This window comes from Salmo salar, chromosome 14 (assembly GCF_965601325.2).
Source record: "Salmo salar chromosome 14, fSalSal1, whole genome shotgun sequence".
In the NCBI taxonomy this organism is placed as follows: Eukaryota; Metazoa; Chordata; class Actinopteri; order Salmoniformes; family Salmonidae; genus Salmo; species Salmo salar.
In genome coordinates this window covers 108,698,652-108,714,531 of record NC_138304.1, presented here as the reverse complement: position 1 = coordinate 108,714,531, position 15,880 = coordinate 108,698,652, and positions in this window count along the sequence as shown.

The window sequence follows — 15,880 nt, the reverse complement described above, 5'->3', positions numbered from 1 at the left end:
CCTGGCTGATGTTTTGGTCACTTTTGAATGCTGGCGGTGCTTTCACTCTAGTGGTAGCATGAGACGGAGTCTACAACCCACACAAGTGGCTCAAGTAGTGCAGCTCATCCAGGATGGCACATCAATGGGAGCTGTGGCAAGAAGGTTTGCTGTGTCTGTCAGCGTAGTGTCCAGAGCATGGAGGCGCTACCAGGAGTCAGGCCAGTACATCAGGAGACGTGGAGGAGGCCGTAGGAGGCCAACAACCCAGCAGCAGGACCGCTACCTCCGCCTTTGTGCAAAGAGGAGCAGGAGGAGCACTGCCAGAGCCCTGCAAAATGACCTCCAGCAGGCCACAAATGTGCATGTGTCTGCTCAAATGGTCAGAAACAGACTCCATGAGGGTGGAATGAGGGCCCGACGTCCACAGGTGGGGGTTGTGCTTACAGCCCAAGACCATGCAGGACGTTTGGCATTTGCCAGAGAACACCAAGATTGGCAAATTCGCCACTGGCGCCCTGTGCTCTTCACAGATGAAAGCAGGTTCACACTGAGCACGTGACAGACGTGACAGAGTCTGGAGACGCCGTGGAGAATGTTCTGCTGCCTGTAACATCCTACAGCATGACCGGTTTGGCGGTGGGTCAGTCATGGTGTGGGGTGGCATTTCTTTGGGGGGCCGCACAGCCCTCCATGCGCTCGCCAGAGGTAGCCTGACTGCCATTAGGTACCGAGATGAGATCCTCAGACCCCTTGTGAGACCATATGCTGGTGCGGTTGGCCCTGGGTTCCTCCTAATGCAAGACAATGCTAGACCTCATGTGGCTGGAGTGTGTCAGCAGTTCCTGCAAGAGGAAGACATTGATGCTATGGACTGGCCCACCTGTTCCCCAGACCTGAATCCAATTGAGCACATCTGGGACCTCATGTCTCGCTCCATCCACCAACGCCACGTTGCACCACAGACTGTCCAGGAGTTGGCGGATGCTTTAGTCCAGGTCTGGGAGGAGATCCCTCAGGAGACCATCCGCCACCTCATCAGGAGCATGCCCAGGCGTTGTAGGGAGGTCATACAGGCACGTGGAGGCCACACACACTACTGAGCCTCATTTTGACTTGTTTTAAGGACATTACATCAAAGTTGGATCAGCCTGTAGTGTGGTTTTCCACTTTAATTTTGAGTGTGACTCCAAATCCAGACCTCCATGGGTTGATAAATTGGATTTCCATTGATTATTTTTGTGTGATTTTGTTGTCAGCACATTCAACTATGTAAAGAAAAAAGTATTTAATAAGATTATTTCTTTCATTCAGATCTAGGATGTGTTGTTTAAGTGTTCCCTTTATTTTTTTGAGCAGTATATATATATATATATATTTAGGCAATGCTGGTGCACATCACCCGGTTGATTACTAACGTAAAATTGTCCAATCTCACGTTTGTTTTGGTTCAGGTTGTCCAGAACGGAATAAATCGCAGCTATGAAGACGGTGAGTGGAGCGCCTGTCCACTCCGGTGGGACCGGGACGCTCTCTGGGCTTAATATGACTGGTAAATAGAACAGGCTGGGAACCTCTAACCCTGGTAATATGACTGGTAAATAGACCAGGCTGGGAACCTGTAACCCTGGTAATATGACTGGTAAATAGAACAGGCTGGGAACCTCTAACCCTGGTAATATGACTGGTAAATAGACCAGGCTGGGAACCTGTAACCCTGGTAATATGACTGGTAAATAGACCAGGCTGGGAACCTGTAACCCTGGTAATATGACTGGTAAATAGACCAGGCTGGGAACCTGTAACCCTGGTAATATGACTGGTAAATAGACCAGGCTGGGAACCTGTAACCCTGGTAATATGACTGGTAAATAGACCAGGCTGGGAACCTCTAACCCTGGTAATATGACTGGTAAATAGACCAGGCTGGGAACCTGTAACCCTGGTAATATGACTGGTAAATAGAACAGGCTGGGAACCTCTAACCCTGGTAATATGACTGGTAAATAGACCAGGCTGGGAACCTCTAACCCTGGTAATATGACTGGTAAATAGACCAGGCTGGGAACCTGTAACCCTGGTAATATGACTGGTAAATAGAACAGGCTGGGAACCTGTAACCCTGGTAATATGACTGGTAAATAGACCAGGCTGGGAACCTCTAACCCTGGTAATATGACTGGTAAATAGACCAGGCTGGGAACCTGTAACCCTGGTAATATGACTGGTAAATAGACCAGGCTGGGAACCTGTAACCCTGGTAATATGACTGGTAAATAGACCAGGCTGGGAACCTGTAACCCTGGTAATATGACTGGTAAATAGACCAGGCTGGGAACCTCTAACCCTGGTAATATGACTGGTAAATAGACCAGGCTGGGAACCTCTAACCCTGGTAATATGACTGGTAAATAGACCAGGCTGGGAACCTGTAACCCTGGTAATATGACTGGTAAATAGAACAGGCTGGGAACCTCTAACCCTGGTAATATGACTGGTAAATAGACCAGGCTGGGAACCTGTAACCCTGGTAATATGACTGGTAAATAGACCAGGCTGGGAACCTGTAACCCTGGTAATATGACTGGTAAATAGACCAGGCTGGGAACCTGTAACCCTGGTAATATGACTGGTAAATAGACCAGGCTGGGAACCTCTAACCCTGGTAATATGACTGGTAAATAGACCAGGCTGGGAACCTGTAACCCTGGTAATATGACTGGTAAATAGAACAGGCTGGGAACCTCTAACCCTGGTAATATGACTGGTAAATAGACCAGGCTGGGAACCTCTAACCCTGGTAATATGACTGGTAAATAGACCAGGCTGGGAACCTGTAACCCTGGTAATATGACTGGTAAATAGAACAGGCTGGGAACCTGTAACCCTGGTAATATGACTGGTAAATAGACCAGGCTGGGAACCTCTAACCCTGGTAATATGACTGGTAAATAGACCAGGCTGGGAACCTGTAACCCTGGTAATATGACTGGTAAATAGACCAGGCTGGGAACCTGTAACCCTGGTAATATGACTGGTAAATAGACCAGGCTGGGAACCTCTAACCCTGGTAATATGACTGGTAAATAGACCAGGCTGGGAACCTGTAACCCTGGTAATATGACTGGTAAATAGACCTGGCTGGGAACCTGTAACCCTGGTAATATGACTGGTAAATAGACCAGGCTGGGAACCTGTAACCCTGGTAATATGACTGGTAAATAGACCAGGCTGGGAACCTGTAACCCTGGTAATATGACTGGTAAATAGACCAGGCTGGGAACCTGTAACCCTGGTAATATGACTGGTAAATAGACCAGGCTGGGAACCTGTAACCCTGGTAATATGACTGGTAAATAGACTGGGAACCTGTAACCCTGGTAATATGACTGGTAAATAGACCAGGCTGGGAACCTGTAACCCTGGTAATATGACTGGTAAATAGACCAGGCTGGGAACCTCTAACCCTGGTAATATGACTGGTAAATAGACCAGGCTGGGAACCTGTAACCCTGGTAATATGACTGGTAAATAGACCAGGCTGGGAACCTCTAACCCTGGTAATATGACTGGTAAATAGACCAGGCTGGGAACCTGTAACCCTGGTAATATGACTGGTAAATAGACCAGGCTGGGAACCTCTAACCCTGGTAATATGACTGGTAAATAGACCAGGCTGGGAACCTGTAACCCTGGTAATATGACTGGTAAATAGACCAGGCTGGGAACCTCTAACCCTGGTAATATGACTGGTAAATAGACCAGGCTGGGAACCTCTAACCCTGGTAATATGACTGGTAAATAGACCAGGCTGGGAACCTGTAACCCTGGTAATATGACTGGTAAATAGACCAGGCTGGGAACCTGTAACCCTGGTAATATGACTGGTAAATAGACCAGGCTGGGAACCTCTAACCCTGGTAATATGACTGGTAAATAGACCAGGCTGGGAACCTCTAACCCTGGTAATATGACTGGTAAATAGACCAGGCTGGGTACCTGTAACCCTGGTAACATGACTGGTAAATAGACTGGGAACCTGTAACCCTGGTAATATGACTGGTAAATAGACCAGGCTGGGAACCTGTAACCCTGGTAATATGACTGGTAAATAGACCAGGCTGGGAACCTCTAACCCTGGTAATATGACTGGTAAATAGACCAGGCTGGGAACCTGTAACCCTGGTAATATGACTGGTAAATAGACCAGGCTGGGAACCTCTAACCCTGGTAATATGACTGGTAAATAGACCAGGCTGGGAACCTGTAACCCTGGTAATATGACTGGTAAATAGACCAGGCTGGGAACCTCTAACCCTGGTAATATGACTGGTAAATAGACCAGGCTGGGAACCTCTAACCCTGGTAATATGACTGGTAAATAGACCAGGCTGGGAACCTGTAACCCTGGTAATATGACTGGTAAATAGACCAGGCTGGGAACCTGTAACCCTGGTACTATGACTGGTAAATAGACCAGGCTGGGAACCTCTAACCCTGGTAATATGACTGGTAAATAGACCAGGCTGGGAACCTCTAACCCTGGTAATATGACTGGTAAATAGACCAGGCTGGGAACCTGTAACCCTGGTAATATGACTGGTAAATAGACCAGGCTGGGAACCTCTAACCCTGGTAATATGACTGGTAAATAGACCAGGCTGGGAACCTGTAACCCTGGTAATATGACTGGTAAATAGACCAGGCTGGGAACCTGTAACCCTGGTAATATGACTGGTAAATAGGCTGGGAACCTGTAACCCTGGTAATATGACTGGTAAATAGACCAGGCTGGGAACCTGTAACCCTGGTAATATGACTGGTAAATAGACCAGGCTGGGAACCTGTAACCCTGGTAATATGACTGGTAAATAGACCAGGCTGGGAACCTGTAACCCTGGTAATATGACTGGTAAATAGGCTGGGAACCTGTAACCCTGGTAATATGACTGGTAAATAGACCAGGCTGGGAACCTGTAACCCTGGTAATATGACTGGTAAATAGAACAGGCTGGGAACCTGTAACCCTGGTAATATGACTGGTAAATAGACCAGGCTGGGAACCTGTAACCCTGGTAATATGACTGGTAAATAGACCAGGCTGGGAACCTCTAACCCTGGTAATATGACTGGTAAATAGACCAGGCTGGGAACCTCTAACCCTGGTAATATGACTGGTAAATAGACCAGGCTGGGAACCTCTAACCCTGGTAATATGACTGGTAAATAGACTGGGAACCTGTAACCCTGGTAATATGACTGGTAAATAGACCAGGCTGGGATCCTGTAACCCTGGTAATATGACTGGTAAATAGACCAGGCTGGGATCCTGTAACCCTGGTAATATGACTGGTAAATAGACCAGGCTGGGAACCTCTAACCCTGGTAATATGACTGGTAAATAGACCAGGCTGGGAACCTGTAACCCTGGTAATATGACTGGTAAATAGACCAGGCTGGGAACCTGTAACCCTGGTAATATGACTGGTAAATAGACCAGGCTGGGAACCTGTAACCCTGGTAATATGACTGGTAAATAGACCAGGCTGGGAACCTGTAACCCTGGTAATATGACTGGTAAATAGACCAGGCTGGGAACCTCTAACCCTGGTAATATGACTGGTAAATAGACCAGGCTGGGAACCTGTAACCCTGGTAATATGACTGGTAAATAGACCAGGCTGGGAACCTGTAACCCTGGTAATATGACTGGTAAATAGACCAGGCTGGGAACCTGTAACCCTGGTAATATGACTGATAAATAGACCAGGCTGGGAACCTGTAACCCTGGTAATATGACTGGTAAATAGACCAGGCTGGGAACCTCTAACCCTGGTAATATGACTGGTAAATAGACCAGGCTGGGAACCTGTAACCCTGGTAATATGACTGGTAAATAGACCAGGCTGGGAACCTGTAACCCTGGTAATATGACTGGTAAATAGACCAGGCTGGGAACCTGTAACCCTGGTAATATGACTGGTAAATAGACCAGGCTGGGAACCTGTAACCCTGGTAATATGACTGGTAAAGTGTATATCCTTGCTTCAGGCTCTTCATCTCTCTCTCTCTCTCTCTGTTTGTCATTATAGTGTTGACTGCTGGTTAGGAACTGTCCACTTTGCTTGAGGATGATTCCCATGATTGTTGTTATAAAACACCCATGTTAATTCAGTATGTAACAGGGAGGGACAGAGAGTCTGCTGGGAGGCTGATAGAAGGGAAGGCCTGAGCACATCAATGAGGGGATTTCAACTGAACCGGATGAGCAGGGACAGTTACACAACACAACACAGAGCTGCTGGAACTGAAGAGAGACAGAGACACAGAGACACAGAGAACACAACGTCTGATGGCTTTAATGGGAGTTCTAAAAGCAGCTGAGCTCTTCAAATCAAATCACATTTTATTTATCACAAACACATTTATTCTCTGAAGCCAGAGGGAGTTCAGCAGCCATGACTGAAACAGTATTAAGTTCTATTATATTAGGTTATATTATACAGTATTAAGTTCTATTATATTAGGTTGTATTATATTAGGTTATATTATACAGTATTAAGTTCTATTATATTAGGTTATATTATACAGTATTAAGTTCTATTATATTAGGTTATATTATACAGTATTAAGTTCTATTATATTAGGTTCTATTATACACTATTAAGTTATATTATATTAGGTTATATTATACAGTATTAAGTTCTATTATATTAGGTTATATTATATTAGGTTATATTATACAGTATTAAGTTCTATTATATTAGGTTATATTATACACTATTAAGTTCTATTATATTAGGTTATATTATACAGTATTAAGTTCTATTATATTAGGTTGTATTATATTAGGTTATATTATACAGTATTAAGTTCTATTATATTAGGTTATATTATACAGTATTAAGTTCTATTATATTAGGTTGTATTATATTAGGTTATATTATACAGTATTAAGTTCTATTATATTAGGTTATATTATACAGTATTAAGTTCTATTATATTAGGTTATATTATACAGTATTAAGTTATATTATATTAGGTTATATTATACAGTATTAGGTTCTATTATATTAGGTTATATTATACAGTATTAAGTTCTATTATATTAGGTTATATTATACAGTATTAAGTTATATTATATTAGGTTATATTATACAGTATTAAGTTATATTATATTAGGTTATATTATACAGTATTAAGTTCTATTATATTAGGTTATATTATACAGTATTAGGTTCTATTATATTAGGTTATATTATACAGTATTAGGTTATATTATATTAGGTTATATTATACAGTATTAAGTTCTATTATATTAGGTTCTATTATATTAGGTTATATTATACAGTATTAAGTTCTATTAGGTTCCAGACAAAAGGGACACTGCAGGGAAGATGACGGACAGACGGACGGACAGACGGACGGACAGACGGACGGACAGACGGACGGACGGACGGACGGACGGACGGACGGACGGACGGACGGACGGACGGACGGACAGACGGACGGACAGACGGACGGACAGACGGACGGACAGACATGCCTTCCAGAAAAACTGACTCATCAATAAATTGACATTGGTGCTTTATTCTGTACTGCACTAAGGGCCTTGGTCAAAAGTAGTGCACTATATAGAGAACAGAGTGCAGTGTAACTACACCTCACTATAGATGACATACTGCACTATACACGATGACATACTGCACATAACATACTGCACTATGCATGATGACATACTGCACATAACATACTGCACTATACATGATGACATACTACACATGATGACATACTGCACTATACACGATCATGGTGTTCTTGGGGTCATAGGCAGCATTCCTCCTCCTCCAAACACGGCGAGTTGAGTTGATGCCAAAGAGCTCCATTTTGGTCTCATCTGACCACAACACTTTCACCAGTTGTCCTCTGAATCATTCAGATGTTCATTGGCAAACTTCAGATGGGCATGTATATGTGCTTTCTTGAGCAGGGGGACCTTGCGGGCGCTGCAGGATTTCAGTCCTTCACAGCGTAGTGCGTTACCAATTGTTTTCTTGGTGACTATGGTCCCAGCTGCCTTGAGATCATTGACAAGATCCTCCCGTGTAGTTCTGGGCTGATTCCTCACCGTTCTCATGATCATTGCAACTCCACAAGGTGAGATCTTGCATGGAGCCCCAGGCCGAGGGAGATTGACAGTTCTTTTGTGTTTCTTCCATTTGCGAATAATCGCACCAACTGTTGTCACCTTCTCACCAAGCTGCTTGGCGATGGTCTTGTAGCCCATTCCAGCCTTGTGTAGGTCTACAATCTTGTCCCTGACATCCTTGGAGAGCTCTTTGGTCTTGGCCATGGTGGAGAGTTTGGAATCTGATTGATTGATTGCTTCTGTGGACAGGTGTCTTTTATACAGGTCACAAACTGAGATTAGGAGCACTCCCTTTAAGAGTGTGCTCCTAATCTCAGCTCATTATCTGTATAAAAGACACCTGGGAGCCAGAAATCTTTCTGATTGAGAGGGGGTCAAATACTTATTTCCCCCATTAAAATGCAAATCATTTTATAACATTTTTGACATGCGTTTTTCTGGATTTTTTGTTGTTGTTATTCTGTCTCTCACTGTTCAAATAAACCTGCCATTAAAATGATAGACTGATCATTTCTTTGTCAGTGGGCAAACGTACAAAATCAGCAGGGGATCAAATACTTTTTTCCCCTCACTGTACATGATGACATACTACACATGATGACTTACTACAATATACATGACGACATACTACACATGATGACATACTGCACTTTACATGATGACATACTGCACTTTACATGATGACATACTACACTTTACATGATGACATACTGCACTATATTGTGTCGAGGCACAGATCTAGGGAAATATCCGCAGCATTGAAGGTCCCCGAGAATGCAGTGGCCTCCATCAATCTTAAATGGAAGTAGTTTGGAACCACCAAGACTCTTCCTAGAGCTGGCCGCCCGGCCAAACTGAGCAATCGGGGGAGAAGGGCCTTGGTCAGGGAGGTGACCAAGAACCCGATGGTCACTCTGACAGAGCTCCAGAGTTCCTCTGTGGAGATGGGAGAACCGTCCAGAAGGACAACCATCTCTGCAGCACTCCACCAATCAGGCCTTTATGGTAGTGGCCAGATGGAAGCCACTCATCAGTAAAAGGCACATGACAGTCCGCTTGGAGTTTGCCAAAAGGCACCTAAAGGACTCTCAGACCATGAGAAACAAGATTCTCTGGTCTGATAAAACCAAGATTGAACTCTTTGGCTGGAATACCAAGTGTCACGTCTGGAGGAAACCTGGCACCATCCCTACAGTGAAGCATGGTGGTGGAAGAATCATGCTGTGGGGATGTTTTTCAGCGGGAGGGACCGGGAGACTAGTCAGGATCGAGGGAAAGATGAACGGAGAACGGAATACTTTCTGAAGGCACTATTAACACTATATAGTACCATCTAATGTATCCCTATAGAAGTTACTTACAGAGGTGTCCTTAGTTGTGATGTATAAAATGACTTCTGTGGAGCCTCTTACACTGCCGTATCTGTAGCAGTTCCACACACAGGCGATCAGGTAGGCCTGCAGGGGAGAATAGAACAGTTAAAGATCTTCACAATCAATGGCGAATACGCAGGAAATTAATAATAATCCTGTTTAGTTACATAGGACTGTATACAGGACTATCTGTGCTGTTTCACATCTGTTTGTTTGCCGTCTTGCCAACTCCTATGGTCATCGTCATGCACAAACAGATCTGGGACCACGTTTAAGTCACAGAGAAAAGTTACAACAGGTGCTCAATGGAAGAGACTGATGAGATCAAACTCCTATCTGTCGATCCACTAACAGAGACGGTTTATAATGTTGTGACAGGTCATTCAGAAGGGATCTGATTGATCCAGCCTGCTAGGAGAGGATAGCTGGCTGATCTCTCTCTCTCCAAGGGCTTTATCAATCTGACCATCAATCAATCTGGTTACTAATCAATCTGGTCGCTAAGGGCTTTATCAATCTGACCACTAATCAATCTGGTTACTAAGGGCTTTATCAATCTGACCACTATTCAATCTGGTCGCTAAGGGCTTTATCAATCTGACCAATAAGGGCTTTATCAATCTGGTCACTAATCAATCTGGCCACTAATCAATCTGGTCACTAAGGGCTTTATCAATCTGGCCACTAAGGGCTTTATCAATCTGGCCACTAATCAATCTGGTCACTAAGGGCTTTATCAATCTGACCACTAATCAATCTGACCACTAAGGGCTTTATCAATCTGACCACTAAGGGCTTTATCAATCTGACCACTAAGGGCTTTATCAATCTGACCACTAAGGGCTTTATCAATCTGACCACTAAGGGCTTTATCAATCTGACCACTAAGGGCTTTATCAATCTGACCACTAATCAATCTGGTTACTAATCAATCTGGTCGCTAAGGGCTTTATCAATCTGACCACTAATCAATCTGACCACTAAGGGCTTTATCAATCTGACCACTAAGGGCTTTATCAATCTGACCACTAGTCAATCTGGTTACTAATCAATCTGACCACTAAGGGCTTTATCAATCTGACCACTAAAGGCTTTATCAATCTGGTCACTAATCAATCTGGTTACTAATCAATCTGGTCGCTAAGGGCTTTATCAATCTGACCACTAATCAATCTGACCACTAAGGGCTTTATCAATCTGACCACTAAAGGCTTTATCAATCTGGTCACTAATCAATCTGGTTACTAATCAATCTGGTCGCTAAGGGCTTTATCAATCTGACCACTAATCAATCTGACCACTAAGGGCTTTATCAATCTGACCACTAAAGGCTTTATCAATCTGGTCACTAGTCAATCTGGTCACTAATCAATCTGACCACTAAGGGCTTTATCAATCTGACCACTAAAGGCTTTATCAATCTGGTCACTAATCAATCTGGTTACTAATCAATCTGGTCGCTAAGGGCTTTATCAATCTGACCACTAATCAATCTGACCACTAAGGGCTTTATCAATCTGACCACTAAAGGCTTTATCAATCTGGTCACTAGTCAATCTGGTCACTAATCAATCTGGTCACTAAGGGCTTTATCAATCTGACCACTAAGGGCTTTATCAATCTGACCACTAATCAATCTGGTCACTAAAGGCTTTATCAATCTGGTCACTAATCAATCTGGTCACTAATCAATCTGGTCACTAAGGGCTTTATCAAATAATGTTGTTTGATTGAAAGTGCTATGGAGTGAAGAGGAGGGATAGAGATGTGGAGCGAGGAGGAAGAGGAGGGATAGAGATGTGGAGCGAGGAGGACGAGGAGGGATAGAGATGTGGAGCAAAGAGGAAGAGGAGGGATAGAGATGTGGAGCGAGGAGTGTGGAGGGAGGAGGAAGAGGAGGGATAGAGATGTGGAGCGAAAAGGAAGAGGGATAGAGATGTGGAGCTAGGAGGAAGAGGAGGGATAGAGATGTGGAGCTAGGAGGAAGAGGAGGGATAGAGATGTGGAGCTAGGAGGAAGAGGAGGGAGGAGTGTGGAGGGAGGAGGAAGAGGAGGGAGGAGTGTGGAGGGAAGAGGAGGAAGAGGGATAGAGATGTGGAGCGAAAAGGAAGAGGGATAGAGATGTGGAGCGAAGAGGGGGAGGAGGAAGGAGTGTGGAGGGAGGAGGAAGAGGAGGGATAGAGATGTGGAGCGAGGAGGAGGAGGAGGATGGATAGAGATGTGGAGCGAAAAGGAAGAGGGATAGAGATGTGGAGCTAGGAGGAAGAGGAGGGATAGAGATGTGGAGCTAGGAGGAAGAGGAGGGGATAGAGATGTAGAGCTAAGAGGAAGAGGAGGGGATAGAGATGTGGAGGGAGGAGGAAGAGGAGGGAGGAGTGTGGAGGGGAAGAGGAGGAAGAGGGATAGAGATGTGGAGCGAAAAGGAAGAGGGATAGAGATGTGGAGAGAAGAGGGGGAGGAGGAAGGAGTGTGGAGGGAGAGAGGAAGAGGAGTGTGAAGAGGAGGAAGCAGAGGGAGGAGGGGATCCTCTGTTTCCATGGAGAGCGTCTGCCCCATGTCCCACCATTCAGCCTGATACCACAGCCTGGGCCTGAAGTGACAGTGATACGACAGCCTGGGCCTGAAGTGACAGTGATACCGCAGCCTGGGCCTGAAGTGACAGTGAAACCGCAGCCTGGGCCTGAAGTGACAGTGATACCGCAGCCTGGGCCTGAAGTGACAGTGATACCGCAGCCTGGGCATGAAGTGACAGTGAAACCGCAGCCTGGGCATGAAGTGACAGTGATACCACAGCCTGGGCCTGAAGTGACAGTGATACCGCAGCCTGGACCTGAAGTGACAGTGATACCGCAGCCTGGGCCTGAAGTGACAGTAGCAGGGGTTGGAGAGTTGTTTTTAAAAGTGGTCGGAGTCTGGGTTTTTTCTTCAGATCTGGTGTTTAACACCAACCTGCCTGACCACCACGTCCAATTCACTTCAACTGTTGTCAAAGTAGGCTACTATTTCTACATCCTGTATCTGGTCTAAATCTTTCTGAGATGTTCCCTACATCCTGTATCTGGTCTGGTCTAAATCTAACTGAGATGTTCCCTACATCCTGTATCTGGTCTAAATCTAACTGAGATGTTCCCTACATCCTGTATCTGGTCTAAATCTAACTGAGATGTTCCCTACATCCTGTATCTGGTCTAAATCTAACTGAGATGTTCCCTACATCCTGTATCTGGTCTAAATCTAACTGAGATGTTCCCTACATCCTGTATCTGGTCTGGTCTAAATCTAACTGAGATGTTCCCTACATCCTGTATCTGGTCTAAATCTAACTGAGATGTTCCCTACATCCTGTATCTGGTCTAAATCTTATTGAGATGTTCCCTACATCCTGTATCTGGTCTAAATCTAACTGAGATGTTCCCTACATCCTGTATCTGGTCTAAATCTAACTGAGATGTTTCCTACATCCTGTATCTGGTCTAAATCTAACTGAGATGTTCCCTACATCCTGTATCTGGTCTAAATCTAACTGAGATGTTCCCTACATCCTGTATCTGGTCTAAATCTTACAGAGATGTTCCCTACATCCTGTATCTGGTCTAAATCTAACTGAGATGTTCCCTACATCCTGTATCTGGTCTAAATCTAACTGAGATGTTCCCTACATCCTGTATCTGGTCTAAATCTAACTGAGATGTTCCCTACATCCTGTATCTGGTCTAAATCTTACTGAGATGTTCCCTACATCCTGTATCTGGTCTGGTCTAAATCTAACTGAGATGTTCCCTACATCCTGTATCTGGTCTAAATCTAACTGAGATGTTCCCTACATCCTGTATCTGGTCTAAATCTAACTGAGATGTTCCCTACATCCTGTATCTGGTCTGGTCTAAATCTAACTGAGATGTTCCCTACATCCTGTATCTGGTCTAAATCTAACTGAGATGTTCCCTACATCCTGTATCTGGTCTAAATCTTACTGAGATGTTCCCTACATCCTGTATCTGGTCTAAATCTAACTGAGATGTTCCCTACATCCTGTATCTGGTCTAAATCTAACTGAGATGTTCCCTACATCCTGTATCTGGTCTAAATCTAACTGAGATGTTCCCTACATCCTGTATCTGGTCTAAATCTAACTGAGATGTTCCCTACATCCTGTATCTGGTCTAAATCTAACTGAGATGTTCCCTACATCCTGTATCTGGTCTAAATCTAACTGAGATGTTCCCTACATCCTGTATCTGGTCTAAATCTTATTGAGATGTTCCCTACATCCTGTATCTGGTCTAAATCTAACTGAGATGTTCCCTACATCCTGTATCTGGTCTAAATCTAACTGAGATGTTTCCTACATCCTGTATCTGGTCTAAATCTAACTGAGATGTTCCCTACATCCTGTATCTGGTCTAAATCTAACTGAGATGTTCCCTACATCCTGTATCTGGTCTAAATCTTACAGAGATGTTCCCTACATCCTGTATCTGGTCTAAATCTAACTGAGATGTTCCCTACATCCTGTATCTGGTCTAAATCTAACTGAGATGTTCCCTACATCCTGTATCTGGTCTAAATCTAACTGAGATGTTCCCTACATCCTGTATCTGGTCTAAATCTTACTGAGATGTTCCCTACATCCTGTATCTGGTCTGGTCTAAATCTAACTGAGATGTTCCCTACATCCTGTATCTGGTCTAAATCTAACTGAGATGTTCCCTACATCCTGTATCTGGTCTAAATCTAACTGAGATGTTCCCTACATCCTGTATCTGGTCTGGTCTAAATCTAACTGAGATGTTCCCTACATCCTGTATCTGGTCTAAATCTAACTGAGATGTTACCTACATCCTGTATCTGGTCTAAATCTAACTGAGATGTTCCCTACATCCTGTATCTGGTCTAAATCTAACTGAGATGTTCCCTACATCCTGTATCTGGTCTAAATCTAACTGAGATGTTCCCTACATCCTGTATCTGGTCTAAATCTTACTGAGATGTTCCCTACATCCTGTATCTGGTCTAAATATAACTGAGATGTTCCCTACATCCTGTATCTGGTCTAAATCTAACTGAGATATTCCCTACATCCTGTATCTGGTCTAAATCTAACTGAGATGTTCCCTACATCCTGTATCTGGTCTAAATCTAACTGAGATGTTCCCTACATCCTGTATCTGGTCTAAATCTAACTGAGATGTTCCCTACATCCTGTATCTGGTCTAAATCTAACTGAGATGTTTCCTACATCCTGTATCTGGTCTAAATCTAACTGAGATGTTCCCTACATCCTGTATCTGGTCTAAATCTAACTGAGATGTTCCCTACATCCTGTATCTGGTCTAAATCTTATTGAGATTTTCCCTACATCCTGTATCTGGTCTAAATCTAACTGAGATGTTCCCTACATCCTGTATCTGGTCTAAATCTAACTGAGATGTTTCCTACATCCTGTATCTGGTCTAAATCTAACTGAGATGTTCCCTACATCCTGTATCTGGTCTAAATCTAACTGAGATGTTCCCTACATCCTGTATCTGGTCTAAATCTTACAGAGATGTTCCCTACATCCTGTATCTGGTCTAAATCTAACTGAGATGTTCCCTACATCCTGTATCTGGTCTAAATCTAACTGAGATGTTCCCTACATCCTGTATCTGGTCTAAATCTAACTGAGATGTTCCCTACATCCTGTATCTGGTCTAAATCTTACTGAGATGTTCCCTACATCCTGTATCTGGTCTGGTCTAAATCTAACTGAGATGTTCCCTACATCCTGTATCTGGTCTAAATCTAACTGAGATGTTCCCTACATCCTGTATCTGGTCTAAATCTAACTGAGATGTTCCCTACATCCTGTATCTGGTCTGGTCTAAATCTAACTGAGATGTTCCCTACATCCTGTATCTGGTCTAAATCTAACTGAGATGTTACCTACATCCTGTATCTGGTCTAAATCTAACTGAGATGTTCCCTACATCCTGTATCTGGTCTAAATCTAACTGAGATGTTCCCTACATCCTGTATCTGGTCTAAATCTAACTGAGATGTTCCCTACATCCTGTATCTGGTCTAAATCTTACTGAGATGTTCCCTACATCCTGTATCTGGTCTAAATATAACTGAGATGTTCCCTACATCCTGTATCTGGTCTAAATCTAACTGAGATATTCCCTACATCCTGTATCTGGTCTAAATCTAACTGAGATGTTCCCTACATCCTGTATCTGGTCTAAATCTAACTGAGATGTTCCCTACATCCTGTATCTGGTCTAAATCTAACTGAGATGTTCCCTACATCCTGTATCTGGTCTAAATCTAACTGAGATGTTCCCTACATCCTGTATCTGGTCTAAATCTAACTGAGATGTTCCCTACATCCTGTATC